General features: G+C 41.1%; 1 protein-coding gene and 1 non-coding gene across 2 annotated transcripts in view; one reads left to right on the top strand and one right to left on the bottom strand.

Moving 5' to 3' along the window:
• The window catches only part of ZFP62 (ZFP62 zinc finger protein), a 166,593-nt gene that overhangs the window by 145,446 nt on the left and 2,173 nt on the right, over positions 1–18,974 (bottom strand). The window lies entirely within an intron of this gene.
• On the top strand, positions 322–425 carry LOC129487020 (U6 spliceosomal RNA). Its single transcript, XR_008659160.1, has one exon. It is a non-coding gene; the product is annotated as a U6 spliceosomal RNA (small nuclear RNA).

Genomic DNA, 18,974 nt, shown 5'->3' with positions numbered 1-18,974 from the left:
AACTCTCATACACTGCTCATGGGACTGTCAAATAATATAGTCACTTTGGAAAACAGTTCAGTAGTTCCTTTAAAAGTTCAACAGTCACTAACCATATGATCAAGCATGGCCTTCTAATGATTTTTCCAAGAGAAAAGGAAATATGTGAATGTTCATAGAAGCTTTATTTGTAATAGCGAAAATTTGAAAACAACACAAAGCTCACCAATTGATAACAAATTATGATATATCCATGCAAATAAAGTGCTACTCAGAAATAAAAAGAATAAACTATTGTTATAAGCACAAAATCATTAAATCACACAGAAATTATTACAAGTAGTGCTTGCTTCAGCGGCACGTTTAGTAAAATTGGAATGATACAGAGATTAGCGTGGCCCCTGCACAAGGAGGACATGCAAATTCCTGAAATGTTCCATATTTTAAATTTAATTTTATGATAAAGAAAAACAGTGGAGGGCCGGGCGCGGTGGCTCACGCCTGTAATCCCAGCACTTTGGGAGGCCGAGACAGGCGGATCATGAGGTCAGGAGATCGAGACCATCCTGGCTAACACAGTGAAACCCCATCTCTACTAAAAATACAAAAAATTAGCCAGGAGTGGTGGCGGGCACCTGTAGTCCCAGCTACTCGGGAGGCTGAGGCAGGAGAATGGTGTGAATCCAGGGGGCAGAGCTTGCAGTAAGCCAAGATGGCGCCACTGCACTCCAGCCTGGGCGACAGAGCGAGACTCTGTCTCAAAAAAAAGAAAAAAGAAAAGAAAATCATTGGAAGGATCTGATAAGATGTCTGAATAGGAATGCTCTGGCCTGCCAGCGAGACCAATGTGAAGGCAGGTGATTTCTGCATTTCCAACTGAGGTGCCCTGTTCATCTCATTGGGACTGGTTAGGTAGTGGGTGCAGCCCATGGAAGGCAAGCAGAAGCAGGGTGGGCCGTTGCCTCACCCAGGAAGTGCAAGGAGTGGGGGCCTCCGTCCACCAGCCAAGGGAAGCCATGAGGGACTGTGCTATCTGGCCCAGACACTACGCGTTTCCCACGATTTTTGCAATCCACAGAACAAGAGAGTCCCTCATGTGACTACACCACCAGGGCCCTGGGTTTCAAGCACAAAACTGGGTGGCTGTTTGGGCAGACACTGAGCTAGCTGCAGGAGTTTTTTTTCATACCCTAGTGGCACTTGGAACTACAGCAAGACAGAATTGTTCACTCCCTGGAAAGGGGGCTGAAGCTAGGGAGCCAAGTGAGCTCACTCAGCGGGTCCCACTCCCATGGAGCCCAGCAAACTAAGAGCCACTGGCTTGAAATTCCTGCTGCCGGCACAGCAGTCTGGAGCTGATCTGGACCTTGGTTGGGGGAGGGGCATCTGTCATTACTGAGGCTTGAATAGGTGGTTTTCCCCTGACAGTGCTAAGGAGGCCTGGAAGTTCGGACTGGGTGGAACTCAACACAGCACGGCAAAGAGGCTGTGGCCAGACTGCCTCTCTAGATTCCTCCTCACTGGGCAGGGCATCTCTGAAAGAACGGCAGCAGTCCCAGTCAGGGGCTTATAGATAAAGCTCCCAACTCCCTTGGACAGAGCACATGGGGGAAGGGGTGGCTGTGGGTGCAGTTTCAGTGGACTTAAACGTTCCTGCCTGGTGGCTCTGCAGAGAGTAGCAGATGCTGACAAGGAGGGTTCCCCAGCACAGCACTCGAGCTCTGCTAAGGGACAGACTGCCTCCTCAAGTGGGTCCCTGACCCCTGTGCCACCTGATGGGGAGAGACCTCCCAACAGGGGTTGACAGACACCTCATACAGGAGAGCTCTGGTTGGCATCAGGCCAGTGCCCCTCTAAGATGAAGCTTCCAGAGGAAGGAGCAGGCAGGATTCTTTGCTGTTCTGCAGCCTCCACTGGTGATACCCAGGCAAATAGGGTCTGGAGTGGACCTCCAGCAAACTGCAGCAGACCTGCAGAAAAGGGGTCTGACTGTTAGAAGAAAAACTAACAAACAGAAAGCAGTAACATCAACAAAAGGATCCCCATACAAAAACCCCAACCAAAGGTCATCAGCCTCAAAGACCAAAGGTAGATAAATCCACAAAGATGAGGAAAAATCAGCTTTAAAATGCTGGAAATTTCAAACATCAGAATGCCTCTTCCCGAAATGATCATAACTCCTCTCTAGTAAGGGCACAAAACTGGACAGAAAATGAGTTTGAAAGAATTGACAAATTGACAGAAGTAGATTTCAGAATATGGGTAATAATAAACTCCTCTGAGGTAAAGGAGCATGTTCTAACCAAATGCAATGAAGCTAAGAACACTGACAAAAGGTTATAGGAATGGCTAACTAGGATAACCAGTTTAGAGACGAACATAAATGACCTGATGGCGCTGAAAAAGACAGCACGAGAACTTCATGAAGCATACACAAGTATCAATAGCCAAATCGATCAAGAGGAAGAAAGGATATCAGAGACTGAAGAACAACGTACTGAAATAGGGCATAAAGACAAGATTAGAGAAAAAGAATGAAAAGGAACAAACAAAGCCTCCAAGAAATATGGGAGTATGTGAAAAGACCAAACCTATGATTGATCAGGGTCCCTGAAAGTGATGGGGAAAATGGAACCAAGTTGGAAAACACACTTCAGAATATTACCCAGGATAACTTCCCCAACCTAGCAAGACAGGCCAACATTCAAATTCAGGAAATACAGAGAATATCACTAAGATACTCCTAGAGAAGAGCAACCCCAAGACACATAATCGTCGGATTCACCAAGGTTGAAATGAAGGAAAAAATGTTAAGTTCAGCCAGAGAGAAGGGTCAGGTTACCTACAAAGGGAAGCCCATCAGACGAACAGTGGATCTCTCTGCAGAAACCCTACAAGCTAGAAGAGAGTGAGGGCCAATATTCAACATTCTTAAAAAAATTTTCAACCCAGAATTCCATATCCAGCCAAACTAAGCTTCATAAATGAGGGAGAAATATAGTCCTTTACAGACAAGCAAATGCTGAGGGATTTTGTCACCACCAATCCTGCCCTAAAAGAGCTCCTGAAGGAAGCACTAAATATGGAAAGGAACAACTGGTACCAGCCACTGCAAAAACACACCAGAATATAAAGACCAATGACACTATGAAGAAACTGCATCAAGGAATGTGCAAAATAACCAGCTAGCGTCATGATGACAGGATCAAATTTACACATAACAATATTAACCTTAAATGTAAATGAGCTAACTGCCCCAATTAAAAGACACAGACTGGCAAATTGGATAAAGAGTCATGACCCATCGGTGTGCTGTATTCAGGAGACCCATCTCACATGCAAAGACACATATCGGCTCAAAATAAAGGGATGGAGGAATATTTACCAAGCAAATGGAAAGCAAAAAGAGTAGGGGTTGCAATCCTACTCTCTGATAAAACAGACTTTAAAGCAACAAAGACAAAGGAGGGCATTAAATAATGGTAAAGGGATCAATGCAATAAGAAGAGCTAACTATCCTAAATATATATGCACCTAATACAGGAGCATTCAGATTCATAAAAGAAGTTCTTAGAGACATACAAAGTGACTTAGGCTCCCACACAATAATAGTGGGAGACTTTAACATCCCACTGTCAAGATCAACGAGACAGAAAATTAACAAGGATATTCAGGAATTGAACTCAGCTCTGGACCAAACACACCTAATAGACATCTACAGAACTCTACACCCCAAATCAGCAGAATATACATTCTTCTCAGCACCACATAGCACTTATGCTAAAATCGGCCACATAATTGGAAGTAAAACACTTCTCCGCAAATGCAAAAGAACGGAAATCATAACAGTCTCTCAGACCACAGTGCAGTCAAATTAGAATTCAGGACTAAGAAACTCACTCAAAACCACACAATTACATGGAAACTGAACAAGCTGCTCCTGAATGACTACTGGATAAATAACAAAATTAAGGCAGAAATAAAAAAGTTATTTGAAACCAACGAGAACAAAGACACAACATACCACAATCTCTGGGACACAGCTAAAGCAGTGTTAAGAGAAAAATTTATAGCACTAAATGCCCACAGCAGAAAGTGGAAAAGATGTAAAATTGACACCCTAACATCACAATTAAAAGAACTAGAGAAGCAAGAGCAAACAAATTTAAAAGCGAGCAGAAGACAAGAAATAATTAATATCAGAGCAGAACTGAAGGAGATAGAGATACAAAAAACCCTTCAAAAATTCAATGAATCCAGGAGTTGGTTTTGTGAAAAGATTAACAAAATAGACCACTAGCTAGACTAATATAGAAGAAAAGAGAGAAGAATCAAATAGACACAACAAAAAATGATAAAGGGGATATCACCACTGATCCCACAGAAATACAAACTACCATCCGAGAATACTATAAACACCTCTATGCTAATAAACTAGAAAATCTAGAAGAAACGGATAAATTTCTGGACACATACATCCTCCCAACACTAAACCAGGAAGAAATCGAATCCCTCAATAGACCAATAACAAGTTCTGAAATTGAGGCAGTAATTAATAGCCTAACAACAACAAAAAGCCCAGGACCAGAAAGATTCACAGACCAATTCTACCAGAGGTACAAAGAGGAGCTGGTACCATTCCTTCTGAAACTATTCCAAATAATAGAAAAAGAGGGACTCCTCCCTAACTCATTTTGTGAGGCCAGCATCATCCTGATTCCAAAACCTGGCAAAGACACAATAAAAAAAGAAAATTTCAGGTCAATATGCCTGATGAACATCTATGTAAAAATCCTCAACAAAAATGGGAAAACAGAATCCAGCAGCACATCAAAAAGCTTATCCACCATGATCAGGTGGGCTTCATCTCTGGAATGCAAGCCTGGTTCAACATATGCAAATCAATAAATGTAATCAATACATAAAGAGAACAAATGACAAAAACTACATGATTAGCTCAATAGATGCAGAAAAGGCCTTCAATAAAATTCAACACCCCTTCATGCTAAAAACTCTCAATAAACTAGGTATTAATGGAAGGTATCTCAAAATAATAACAGCTATTTATGACAAACCTACAGCCAAAATCATACTGAATGGGCAAAAACTGGAAGCATTCCTTTTGAAAACTGGCACAAGACAAGGATGCCCTCTCTCACCACTCCTATTCAACACAGCATTGGAAGTTCTGGCCAGGGCAATCAGGCAAGAGAAAGAAATAAAGGGTATTCAGATAGGAAGAGAGGAAATCAAATTGTCTCTGTTTGCAGATGACATTATTGTATATTTAGAAAACCCCATCGTCTCAGCCCAAAATCTCCTTAAGCTGATAAGCAACTTCAGCGAAGTCTCAGGATACAAAATCAATATGCAGAAATCACCAGCATTCCAAATCAATCACATAAACAGAACCAATAACAAATCCACATGATTATCTCAATAGATGCAGAAAAGGCCTTTGACAAAATTCAACAACCCTTCATGCTAAAAACTCTCAATAAACTTGGTATCAATGGAACATACCTCAAAACAGTAACAGCTATTTATGACAAACCCACAGCCAATATCATATTGAATGGGCAAAAACTGAAAGCATTCCCTTTGAAAACCAGCACAAGACAAGGATGCCCTCTCTCACCACTCCTATTCAACATAGTATTGGAAGTTCTGGCCAGGACAATCAGGCAAGAGAAAGAAATAAAAGGTATTCAAATAGGAAAAGAGGAAGTCAAATAGTCTCTATTTGCAGATGACATTATTGTATATTTAGAAAACCCCATCATCTCAGCCCAAAATCTCCTTAAGCTGATAAGCAACTTCAGCAAAGTTTCAGGATATAAAATCAATGTGCAAAAATCACAAGCATTCCTATACACCAATAACAGACAAACAGAGAGCCAAATCATGAGTGAAGTCCCATTCACAATTGCTACAAAGAGAATAAAATACCTAGGAATCCAAGTTACAAGGGATGTGAAGGATCTCTTCAAGGACAACTACAAACCATTGCTCAAGGAAATAAGAGAGGACACAAACAAATGGAAAAACAACCCATGCTCATGGATAGGAAGAATCAATATTGTGAAAATGGCCATACTGCTCAAAGTAATTTATAGATTTAATGCTATCCCCGTCAAGCTACCACTGACTTTCTTTACAGAATTGGAAAGAACTACTTTAAACTCCATATGGAACCAAAAAAGAGCCCGCATAGCCAAGACAATCCTGGGCAAGAAGAACAAAGCTGGAGGCATCACGCTACCTGACTTCAAACAATACTACAAGGCTAGCTACAGTAACAAAAACAGCATGGTACTGGTACCAAAACAGATACTTAGGCCAATGGAACAGAACAGAGATGCCTCAGAAATAACATCACACATCTACAACCAACTGATCTTTGACAAACCTGACAAAACAAGCAATGGGGAAAATATACCGTTTCATAAATGGTGCTGGGAAAACTGGCTAGCCATATGCAGAAGACAGAAACTGGACCCCTTCCTCACACCTTATACAAAAATTAACTCAAGATGAATCAAAGACTTAAACGTAAGACCTAGGTCCATAAACATCCTAGAAGAAAACCTGGGCAATACCATTCAGGATGTAGGCATGCGCAAAGACTTTATCTCTAAAACACCAAAAGCAATGGCAACAAAAACCAAAATTTACACTTCTCTGATGACCAGTGATGATGAGCATTTTTTCATGTGTCTGTTGGTTACATAAATGTCTTCTTTTGAGAAGTGTCTGTTCATATCCTTTGCCCACTTTTTGATGGGGTTGTTTGTTTTCTTCTTGTAAATTTGTTTAAGCTCTTTGTAGATTCTGGATATTAGCCCTTTGTCAGATGGATAGATTGCAAAAATTTTCTCCCATTCTGTAGGTTGCCTGATCACTCTGATGGTAGTTTCTTTTGCTGTGCAGAAGCTCTTTAGTTTAATTAGATCCCATATGTCAATTTTGGCTTTTGTTGCCATTGCTTTTGGTGTTTTAGTCATCAAGTCTTTGCCCATGCCTATGTCCTGAATGATATTGCCTAGGTTTTCTTCTAGAGTTTTTATGGTTTTAGGTCTAAAATTTAAGTCTTTAATCCATCATAAACTAATTTTTGTATAAGGTCTAAGGAAGGGATAGTTTCAGCTTTCTACACATGGCTAGCCAGTTTTCCCAGCACCATTTATTAAATAGGGAATCCTTTCCCCATTGCTTGTGTCAGGTCTGTCAAAGATCAGATGGTTGTAGATGTGAGGTGGTATTTCTGAGGCCTCTGTTCTGTTCCATTGGTCTATATATCTGTTTTGGTACCAGTACCATGCTGTTTTTGTTACTGTAGCCTTGTAGTATAGTTTGAAGTCAGGTAGCATGATGCTTCCAGCTTTGTTCATTTTGCTTAGGATTGTCTTGGCTATGCAGGCTCTTTCTTTGGTTCCATATGAACTTTAAAGTAGTTTTTTCCAATTCTGTGAAGAAAGTCATTGGATACCATCTCAGGCTGGTTAGATTGGTGATCATTAAAAGTCAGGAAACAACAGATGCTAAAGAGGATGTGGAGAAATAGGAATGCTTTTACACTGTTGGTGGGAGTGTAAATTTGTTCAACCATTGTGGAAGACGATGTGGTGATTCCTCAAGGATCTAGAACTAGAAATACCATTTGACTCAGTGATCCCATTACTGGGTATATACCCAAAGAATTATAAATCATGCTAGTATAAAGATACATGCACATGTATGTTTATTGTGGCACTATTCACAAAAGCAAAGACTTGGAACTCACCCAAATATCCATCAATGATAGGCTGGATTAAGAAAATGTGGCACATATACACCATGGAATACGATGCAGCCATAAAAAAGGGTGAGTTCATGTCCTTTGCAGGGACATGGATGAAGCTGGAAACCACCATTCTCAGCAAACTATCAGCAGGATGGAAAATCAAACACCACATATTATCACTCATAGGTGGGAATTGAACAGTGAGAACACTTGGACACAGGGTGGGGAACATCACACACTGGGGCCTGTCAGGGGGTAGGGAGCTGGGGGAGGGATAGCATTAGGAGAAATACCTAAAGTAAATGACGAGTTGTTGGGTGTAGCAAACCACCACGGCACATGTATACCTATGTAACAAACCTGCATGTTGTGCACATGTACCGTAGAAGTTAAAATATAATTTAAAAAACAAAAAAACAAAATTGACAAATGGGATCTAATTAAACTAAAGAGCTTCTGCACAGCAAAAGAAACTATCATCAGAGTTAACAGGCAATCTACAGAATGGGAGAAAAATTTTGCAATCTATCCATCTGACAAAGGGCTAATATCCAGAATCTACAAAGAACTTAAACAAATTTACAAGAAAAAACAAACGACCCCATCAAAAAGTGGGCAAAGTATATGAACAGACACTTCTAAAAAGAAGACTTTAATGCAGCCAACAGATATATGAAAAAATGCTCATCATCGCTGGTCATTAGAGAAATGCATATCAAAAACCACAATGAGGTACTATCTCAGGCCAGTTAGAATGGCGATCATTAAAAAGTCAGGAAACAACAGACGCTGGAGAGGATGTGGAGAAATAGAAACGTTTTTACATTGTTGGTGGGAGTATAAATTAGTTCAACCATTGTGGAAGACAGTGTGGTGATTCTTCAAGGATCTAGAGCTAGAAATACCATTTGACCCCGCAATCCCATTACTGGGTATATACCCAAAGAATTACAAATCATTCTACTATAAAGACACATGCACACGTATGTTTATTGTGGCACAATTCACAATAGCAAAGACTTGGAACCAACCCAAATATCCATCAATAATAGACTGGATAAAGAAAATGTGCCACATATACACCATGGAATACTACGCAGCCATAAAAAAGGATGAGTTCATGTCCTTTGCAGGGACCAGATGAAGCTGGAAACCATCATTCTCAGCACACTATCAGAAGAACAGAAAATCAAACACTGCATTTTCTCACTCATAAGTGAGAGTTGAACAATGAGAACACATGGACAGAGGGAGGGGAGCATCACACACCAGGGCCTGTCGGGAGGTGGAGGGCTAGAGGAGGGATGACATTAGGAGTAATACTTAATGAAGGTGATGGGTTGATAGGTGCAGCAAACCACCATGGCATGTGTATACCTATGTAACAAAACTGCACGTTCTGCCCATGTAGCCCAGAACTTAAAGTATAATAAAATAATCACCAGCATTCCTATACACCAAAAATAAACAAGCAGAGAACCAAATCAGGAGTGAACTCTCATTCACAATTGCTACAAAGAAAATAAAAAACATAGGAATACAACTTACAAGGGACATGAAGGACCTCTTCAAGGAGAACTACAAACCACTGCTCAAGGAAATAAGAGAGGACAAAAACAAATGGAAAAAACATTCCATGCTCATGGATAGGAAGAATCAGTATCATGAAATGGCCCTACTGCCCAAAGTAATTTATAGATTCAATGCCACTCTCATCAAGCTACCATTGACTTTCCTCATAGAACTAGAAAAACTACTTTAAATTTCATATGGAACCTAAAAAGAGCCCGTATGGCCAAGGCAATCCTAAGCAAAAAGAACAAAGTTGGAAGCATCATGCTACCTGACTACAAGGCTACAGTAACAAAAACAGCATGGTACTGGTACCAAAACAGAGATATAGACCAATGGAACAGAAGAGATGCCCCAGAAAAAACACCACACATCTACAACCATCTGATCTTTGACGACCCTGACAAAAACAAGCAATAGGGAAAGGATTCCCTATTTAATAAATGGTTCTGGGAAAACTGGCTAGCCATATGTAGAAAGCTGAAACTGGATCCCTTCCTTACACCTTATACAAAAATTAATTCAAGATGAATTAAAGACTTACATGTTAGACCTAAAACCATAAAAACCCTAGAAGAAAACCTAGGCAATACCATTCAGGACATAGGCATGGGCAAGGACTTCATGTCTAAAACACCAAAAGCAATGGCAACAAAAGCCAAAATTGACAAATGGGATCTAATTAAACTAAAAAGCTTCTGCACAGCAAAAGAAACAACCATCAGAGTGAACAGGCAACCTACAGAATGGGAGAGAATTTTTGCAATCTATCCATCTGACAAAGAGCTAATATGCAGAATCTACAAGGAACTTAAGAAAAAAAACAAACAACCCCATCAAAAAGTGGGCAACAAGAAGACATTTATGCAGCCAACACACATATGAAAAAAAGCTCATCATCACCTGTCATTAGAGAAACGCAAATCAACACCACAATGAGATACCATCTCATGCCAGTTAGAATGGCGATCATTAAAAAGTCAGGAAACAACATATGCTAAAGAGAATGTGGAGAAATAGGAACACTTTTACACTGTTGGTGGGAGTGTAAATTAGTTCAACCATTGTGGAAGACAGTGTGGTGATTCCTCAAGGATCTAGAACCAGAAATACTATTTGACCTAGCAATCCCATTACTGAGTATATACCCAAAGGATTATAAATCATTCTACTATAGAGACACATGCACATGTATGTTTACTGCAGCACTATTTACAATAACAAAGACTTGGAACCAACCCAAATGCCCATGAATGATAGACTGAATAAAGAAAATGTGGCACATACACACCATGGAATACTATGCAGCCATAAAAAGGAAAGAATTCATGTCCTTTGCAGGGACATGGATGAAGCTGGAAACCATCATCCTCAGCAAACTAACACAGGAAGCAAACACTGCATGTTCTCACTCATAAGTGGGAGTTGAACAATGAGAACACATGGACACAGGGAGGGAAACATCACACACCAGGGCCTTGCAGGGGGTGGAGGGGGAAAGGGGAGGGAAAGCATTAGGGCAAATATCTAATGCATGCGGGGCTTAAAACCTAGATGATGGGTTGATAGGTACAGCAAACCACCATGGCACATGTATACCTATGTAACAAACCTGCATGTTCAGCACATGTATCCCAGAACTTAAAGTAAAATTGTTTTTAAAAAAGTTTTTTTAAATTATTCCAAGTAAAAAGAGACAGACTCCCTCCCAAGATATTGTCTGACTCAATTTACGTTAAAACTCTAGAAAATGCAAACTAGTTTATAGTGACAGCAAATCAGTAGTTGCTTGAAGGGGAGATTAGTGTAGGAGGGATTACAAATGGGCAAAAGGATGATGTGGGGCATGATGGATATGTTTACTATCTTGTTAGTGGATGGTTCATGGACATCAGTTAAATACTTTTTATGTATGCAGCCTATTTTATCTCAGTTATTCTCTGTTTTAAAAATAAATTATTAAACACTAACAACTGAAAGGAGATCTGGTTGATCATAGCGATTGGTATTAGCTAAACACTGTCCTTTCAGTGCTACGATCTGTCCCTCACCATGAATCTCTGGCAACCACTGATCTTCCATTGTCACCAAAGTTTTGCTTTTTCCAGAATATCGTAGTGTTGGAATCATAGAATATGTAGCCTTTTCAGATTGGCTTCTTTCACTTGGTAATATGAACATTCACTTTTTAACCATAGTACTGTATCTGATATACAGCTATATATGTAATTATTTTATTTCAAGTCCATGTTTGTGAGCCCCTGGTTAGCTGAGTGTAGACATTCTCAAGAGGGGGAAAGGGATGTGGCCTTTTGTGTAGCATCTCAGGAAGACACTAGGTGGGAAGAGGTGATCAACCCATCAGTCCTCAGCCCCAGGGAGTGATGTAGTGAAAATTCACAGGGTTTTACAAGAAGAAAACCCTGTGAATGGTTTTCCTGTTATTGGACGATGGGGAGGAGATCTCCTCCCCATCGTCCAACACTGCAAGAAAATGCCTAATTGCAGCTACAGATAGAATATTACTCAGTAATAAAAAGGAGCAAACTCTCGATACATAAAACAGTCTGGATGAATTTTACGGACATTTTATTGAGTGAAAAAAGTCAGTCTCAAAAGCTTACATAATGTATGATTCCAAAATGATAAAACTACAGAGATGGAGGAAACATAAGTGGTTGCCAGGGATTAGTGAAGCGGATGGTTTGACCATAATGGTACAGCATGACGGAGTTCTTACATGGTGATGAGGCAGCATCTTGATTATGATGGTGGTTTTATGAATCTATACATGTAATAAAATTGTGAAAAACTACAGACATATATATATTATAATGAGTACATATATGAACTAGTAAAATATGAATTAGGCCTGTAATCCAGTTAATTGTATCAATGTCAACTTCCCAGTTTTGGTCTTATTCCATAGCTATGCCTGATACTACCATTGGAGAAAGCTTACTTGGAGGTATTCAAGAGTCTATTATTTTTGCAACTTCTGGTGAGTCTAAAATTGTTTTAAAATAAAAACTATCATTTAAAAAGCAGCTTTAAGTGTACAATTATCTCAAAATGAAAAGTTTAATGAAAAACATGACTCATCGGAGTCTCAGTTCATTATAATGGCAGTGGAAATCAGGAAATGTGAAACAGTTTCAGACATTCAACTAGTGTTAGCACACATCAAATAGTAATGAAACAAGGCTTTTAAAAAATCCCTAACTTCCAATATTAGAGCAATTATCTTTAATCATAACTGAAGGATGTCATTCACTGTGCCACCCAAAGTAAATAAGGATGAAAATTATGAACAAGAAACAGTAAGTGAAAAAGTTAATATTACATAATATGGTAGTCAAAATGGAAACAGTGAGTGCCAATATAATGAACCTCTCCCCTCAAAAATCCCCAACCTCCATGTTGCTTTTCATAACAAAGGTGAATAAAACAAATCAAAGCAGCTATAGACAGGAACGCAGGTCCTGCGGCTGTTACTGAGACCCAGGATAGTGTCAGCGTCAAATCTCTATAGAAATGAGCTATTGGAGGCTCTAAGGATCCTGCCTCCTGGGGCCTTCCTCTGAGTTTTCCCCTTAGGGCAGTGGGTAGGGAGCTGTGCTGTAGGTCCCAAATCAGGAGTTAGGCCAGAGAGCGGTATCAGCAAGATGGCAGAATAGGAAGTCCCATGCTTCACTTCTCCCCCAACAAAAAGTTCAACTAGAGACCATCCACAGACAAGAACACCTCTGTGAAAACTCCAAAACTTGGGAATGAGCCTGAGACAACTATGCGGACCACAGAGCCAAATAAAAACCACATTAGAAGGGTAAGAGGTATGGTCTCGCTTTGACCACTTTGCTCCTTCCCCTCCCCCAACTCCACACAGCACCACACAGAGAAGATTCACTTTGATGCGTAATTTCTACAGTGAGAAGAGGGCCAGAGGTGGACGTCCAGCTTCCCTAGCATTCTAAAATGCTTCCCAGCAGGCCTACCACTCTGGCCCTTTCTCATGGGGAACACTGAAAGTATGGGCAAGACTAGACTGTCGCGGGTCAGGTGGAAACAAGTAAATGAAGCAGAGGTCACAGTGACGGTAACATGGATTGTTGGGGTAGCTCTGTGTTCCTGCCAGTGGTGGTGCACAGTCAGAAGTGCCAGCCAAGGCCGGGCGCGGTGGCTCACGCTTGTAATCCCAGCACTTTGGGAGGCCGAGGCGGGTGGATCACAAGGTCAGGAGATCGAGACCACGGTGAAACCCCGTCTCTACTAAAATTACAAAAAATTAGCCGGGCGTGGTGGCGGGCGCCTGTAGTCCCAGCTACTAGGAGAGGCTGAGGCAGGAGAATGGCGTGAACCCGGGAGGCGGAGCTTGCAGTGAGCCGAGATCGCGCCACTGCACTCCAGCCTGGGTGCCTGGGTGACAGAGCGAGACTCCGTCTCAAAAAAAAAAAAAAAAAAGAAGTGCCAGCCAATGGCAGAATCCACCCACAAACCTCAGCTAGCTTCTCCCAGAAGTTGTTCAAACTGGCTTGAGTACCTAGATGGCCAGCCTCCGTGACCAGCCTCACAGCCCACGCCAAGGCCTTACTTGGGCGTGAAAATTTCCACCACAGTGTGTTTAGGCAAAGCACGAGGGCCACATGTACTTGACATGAGAGGCCAGACACTTGACCCAGCTACAAAGCCCACCCAAGGCTCTGCCCAAGCAGGGAGATACCTGCCACCATACATTTTTGCAGAGTACAGGGGCTGGACCTGCCCAACACAGGAGACCACACAGCAGTTTGAACCAATCCAAGAGCTCACCCCAAAGCTGGAGAGCAAGCCTATATCATGCATGTTTCCTGAGCACAGCCTCTAGTCTAGTTCATCCTGAGCAGCATTCTGCCTCGCCTTTGGGTCCATCCTGCAGTCCTGTCCAACTGCAGAACTCAAATAGCAAAACTGCTTGGCCAGGGAATATATGCTGTGACCTGGCCTCATTAGTGGTAACTGCAGTGCCCAGTCAGCAGTTCCACATGATTGCAGAGCCCAGCCAGTGGTCTCGCTGGACAGTAGAGCCCAGCCAGCAGCCCCACTTGACCTCAGAGAAAAGGCATCAGCCCACCCAACTAGAGAACTCAACAGCAAGCTCTACCTGCCTGTGGTCACTACCAGCTGGCCCATCCAGAATCACAGGCTAAACTAAATAGTAAAGGTTAATTCCTGTGAATAAATACCTGTAAACGCTGGAAGAGGTGGCAGTCTCTTCAAATGTACAGATGCCAACATGGGGACATAAGGATTAGAAAGAATTAGGGAAGCACAAACTATAAAGGAATGTAGATTTATGTAATGAATGGCAAAAAAAATCAGGATAATTCTCTTAAACAATTTCAATGAACTATAAGAATATACCGATAAAAAATCAAATGAAATTTGGAAAACAATAGATCAATAAACCAAGAAGTATGACCAAGAAATAGAAACAATTTTTTAGAAACCAAATATAAATCCTAGAGATTAAGAATACAATCATTGAACTAAAAAAAGTCAACAGAAAACTTCAACAGCAGGCTCAGACAGGGCAAATAAAGAATTGATGAGCTCAAAGACAGAAATTTTAAAAATTATCCAGTCAGAAGAGCAAAAAGAAAAAGAACAAAAATGAAGAAAGACTACGAGAGTTGTGGAATAACATCAAGAGAACTAATTTTTGCATAATAGGAGTTGCAGAAGGAGAAGAGAAATAAAAAAGATGAGAAAAAATGTTAGAGAAATAATGGCTAAAAACATCCCAAATCTGGGAAGAGATACCAACATTCAGGTACAGGAAGCTCAGAGGTCCCCAATCAAATTTAAACTGAAGAGGAGGTTCACCAAGACATATAATAGTCAAACTACCAAAAAGCAAAGGAAAAATTGAAAGCAAAAAGAGATTAGAAACATACCACATACAAGGAAATATAAATACAGCCATCAGCATATCTCTCAGCAGAAACACTGCTGAGGAGAGAGTGGGATGATACATTCAAAATGAAGAAAAAATAACCAAGAATACTTTACCCAGCAAAGTTGTCCTTTAGAAATGAGGGAGTGGCCTTTCGTTTCAGTGTAAAGCACTCTCTTTCCTGTAAGTCAGGCACAGTAGTGATGAATTCTCTTAGCTTTTGTTTGTCTGAGAAAGATTTTATTTCTCCCTCATTTCTAAAGGACAACTTTTCTGGGTAAAGTATTATTGGTTATTTTTTCTTCACTTTGAATGTATCATCCCACTCTCTCCTCAGCAGTGTTTCTGCTGAGAGATCTTTCCCAGACAAACAAAAGCTAACAGAATTCATCACTACTATGCCTGACTTACAGGAAAGAGAGCACTTTACACTGAAATGAAAGGCCACTGATGAATACCATAAAACACATGAAAGCACAAAACAATGGTACAAGTAACAGAGTCATATTCAGAATACTCTAGGACTAGAAAGGTGGTGTTAAAGCAATTTTATCTCTAGTGTGACGGTTAAGAGACAAAACTATTAAAAAATAAATTGTTAAGAAATACAAATTACAAGATTACATAAATTCTGATATCAAAAGATAAAATAAAATATGTGTGTGTAGGGGACAAAAATGTACAGCTGTTAGATATTTTAGTTAAACCTCATGATAACCACAAAGCAAAAACACATAGTAGATGCACAAAACAAAACATAAATAGGATTCAGAGCATATCACTACAAAAGAACTATAAAACTACAAAGGGAGACTAAAAAAGAGAAAGAAAGGATCTACAAAACAAAAAGAAAAATTACAAAATGGTAATAGTAAATACTTATCAGTATTTACTTTGAATGAAAATGAATTAAATTATCCATTCAAAAAAAATGGCTGAATGAATTTTTTTTAAAAGGTCCAACTACATACTGTGCTATGGTTTAAATGTCCCTGCCAAAATTCATGTTGAAACTTAACTGCCATTGTAACAGTGTTAAGTGATGAGACTTTTAAGAGGTGATTAAGTCATAAGGACTCTCTGGCCTCATGAACAGATTAATACTGCTATTTTTAAAATTTTTTAATTGCCTTGTCTTATGGTTCTGAGATTAATGCTATTATCACAGGAGTGGATCAGTAATCACAGCAGTGAGTTCCTGATAAAAAGGATGAGTTCAAAAGATGGTTTGCTAGAGGAACCTAATGCCTGTACTCCCCACACCAAAAAAAACACAGGACCCAAATGATAAATAAATAACTACATTTGCACTGTAGTATATAAGGGAGAATGCTGGAGTACAGCAGGGAAAAGACAGGAAGCCTATGATGTAACTAAACCATTTGGGAGGGCTGCATAGAAGAGAAGTGAAGACACTCAGCCTTTGCTACAGTGTCTTCCCAGCCAGGATTAACTCAAAATAAAAAGGCACTTCCCCCAGCAGGATAAAGGTAACCAGGAGACCCCCAGGAATCCCCACTAATGTCATAGATACCTGCAATCTTTGCTGCTAGAGAATCCTGCAGCGCCCACAGGCCCTGAACCCTGTTGGGGGAGCTGCCTGGCATCCATGCAACTGCACTACCCCAGAGAAGGAACCCACATTGTAGCCCACTCCATAACACATTACCAAAGCTGCAGCTGTATGGCACCATCTTGATACTGGATCCACAGCTACAGTGCATCCTGCTGCAGGAGCCAGTAACCACTGCACCTTTTCATCCCTGAGGGTATGCAGCCATTACATCATGTTTACACACAGTACTGCATCATTCCCCAGCCAAGCTTCTACAGGTTACTACTTCCTGGGAATAAGCTACCAAGGAGGTGCCCCCCTTCTGCATCCTAATGACTGCAGAGCCCCAACTTCAGCGCTTCAGAACCTAGGCCCGGCACCCTAGCACCAGAATCCACATGACACTCTGCCTGTAAAAGAAGAGACAATCCTGCCCAGCAAAGAAACCGAGTCTTTACCAGCTGTGTACACATTCAGCACACTCAATAGCCAGGTGAGCTGGTGAATCTGAGCCAGTAGGCCCTCATGTGTCCTGATGTAATCACCAGTCTGGGGCACCACTTCTAGGGGGACCTCATCCCCAAACTGGCAAACTAGCTCCTGCATGCCACCTGCATGGTCACCAACTGTGCATATCACTTCCGGGGAACCCCACCCCAAGCCAGCAAATGGCATATGGATCCCCATACACCACCAGCATGCTCACCAGCCAGACATGCCACTTCCAAGGGAGCCTGGCCCTGAGCCAGCAAATTCGCCCCCATGCACTGCAGACATACTCATCAGGCCAGTGTGCTACTCCCACGGGAGCCCTGCTATGAGCCAGCAGACCTGTCAATGCATGCAGCCAGCATGTTCACCAGCCAGGCACACCACCCAGGGCAGCCCGGCTATGAGCTGATGGACCTGTCAATGCCTGCAGCCGTGTGCTCATCAGTCAAGTGAACCACTCCCAAGAAAGCCCCACCCTAAGCCAGCAGATCAGCCCCTGTGCACCACCAGCACACTCACCAGCCAGGGTGCTGCTTCCAAGGGGTCCCAATCACAGGCAGGTTGGCCCCTGCACTTACTGGCGAGGCACACAACTCTCAGGTGATTCCCATTCAGATCTGGCAGGCCAGCTGCACAAACTTCTGCAGCCTAGACTACCACAGCTGAAAAGCTGCACAGAGATTACTGCACCCATTCAAAACCAAAGCCAATGAACCCTACCCAATGACACTCTAAGACATATCTGCAGGCAAAACTTTCCCTGCAAAAGCCACTCCATAATATCAGAGGAGGCAACCATTGCACCAGATCCACAGGTATTAATGCAGGGACACAAGAAACATGAAAAAGGAAACAAGAAGTCAACGAAAGACGACAATAATTCTCTAGTAACTGACCCCAAAGAAATGGAAAGTTATGAACTGCCTGAAAAGGAATTCAAAATAATGATCTTAAGAAATGCAGTGAGAAGCAAGAGAATACAGATAGACAACAAAATGAAAAAATAAGCTATGACCTGAATAGTAAATTCAACAGAGACAGAAATCATAAAGAACCAAATAGAAATCTTGAAACTGAAGAATTCAATGACAAAAAAAATGCAATTGAGAGCTTCACAACAGGCTATATCAAACAGAAGGAAGAATTTCTAAACTCAAAGACAGGTCTTTTATTATTATACTTTAAGTTTTAGGGTACATGCGCACAACGTGCAGGTTTGTTACATATGTACACATGTGCCATGTTGGTGTGCTGCACCCATTGAAGTAACCTAGTCAGAGGAATGAAAGAGGAAAAAAAATGAAAAAGAACAAAGAAAGCCTACAGGACTTAAATGACTATTAAGCAAAGAAACTTTTGCATTATGAGAGTTCTAGAGGAAGAAGAGATGGTGAAAGGCACAGAAAGCTTATTTAACAAAATAATAGCTGAAATCTGCCCAAGCCTTGGAAGAGATATGAACGACCAAATCCATAAATCTTAAAGGATCCTTTATAGATTCAATCCAAATGGATCATCTTTGAAGTATATTATATTCAAACTGTCAGAAATCAACAACAAAGACAGAGTTCTAAAATCAGCAAGAGAAAAGCAACAAATTACATATAAGGCAAGCTACAATAGCCTGTCAGTGCATTTCTTAGCAGAAATCTTGCAGAATA

This window comes from Symphalangus syndactylus, chromosome 7 (genome assembly GCF_028878055.3).
Source record: "Symphalangus syndactylus isolate Jambi chromosome 7, NHGRI_mSymSyn1-v2.1_pri, whole genome shotgun sequence".
In the NCBI taxonomy this organism is placed as follows: domain Eukaryota; kingdom Metazoa; phylum Chordata; class Mammalia; order Primates; family Hylobatidae; genus Symphalangus; species Symphalangus syndactylus.
Note: the sequence above shows the minus strand (reverse complement) of the source record. Positions and strands in the feature narration are given on the sequence as shown.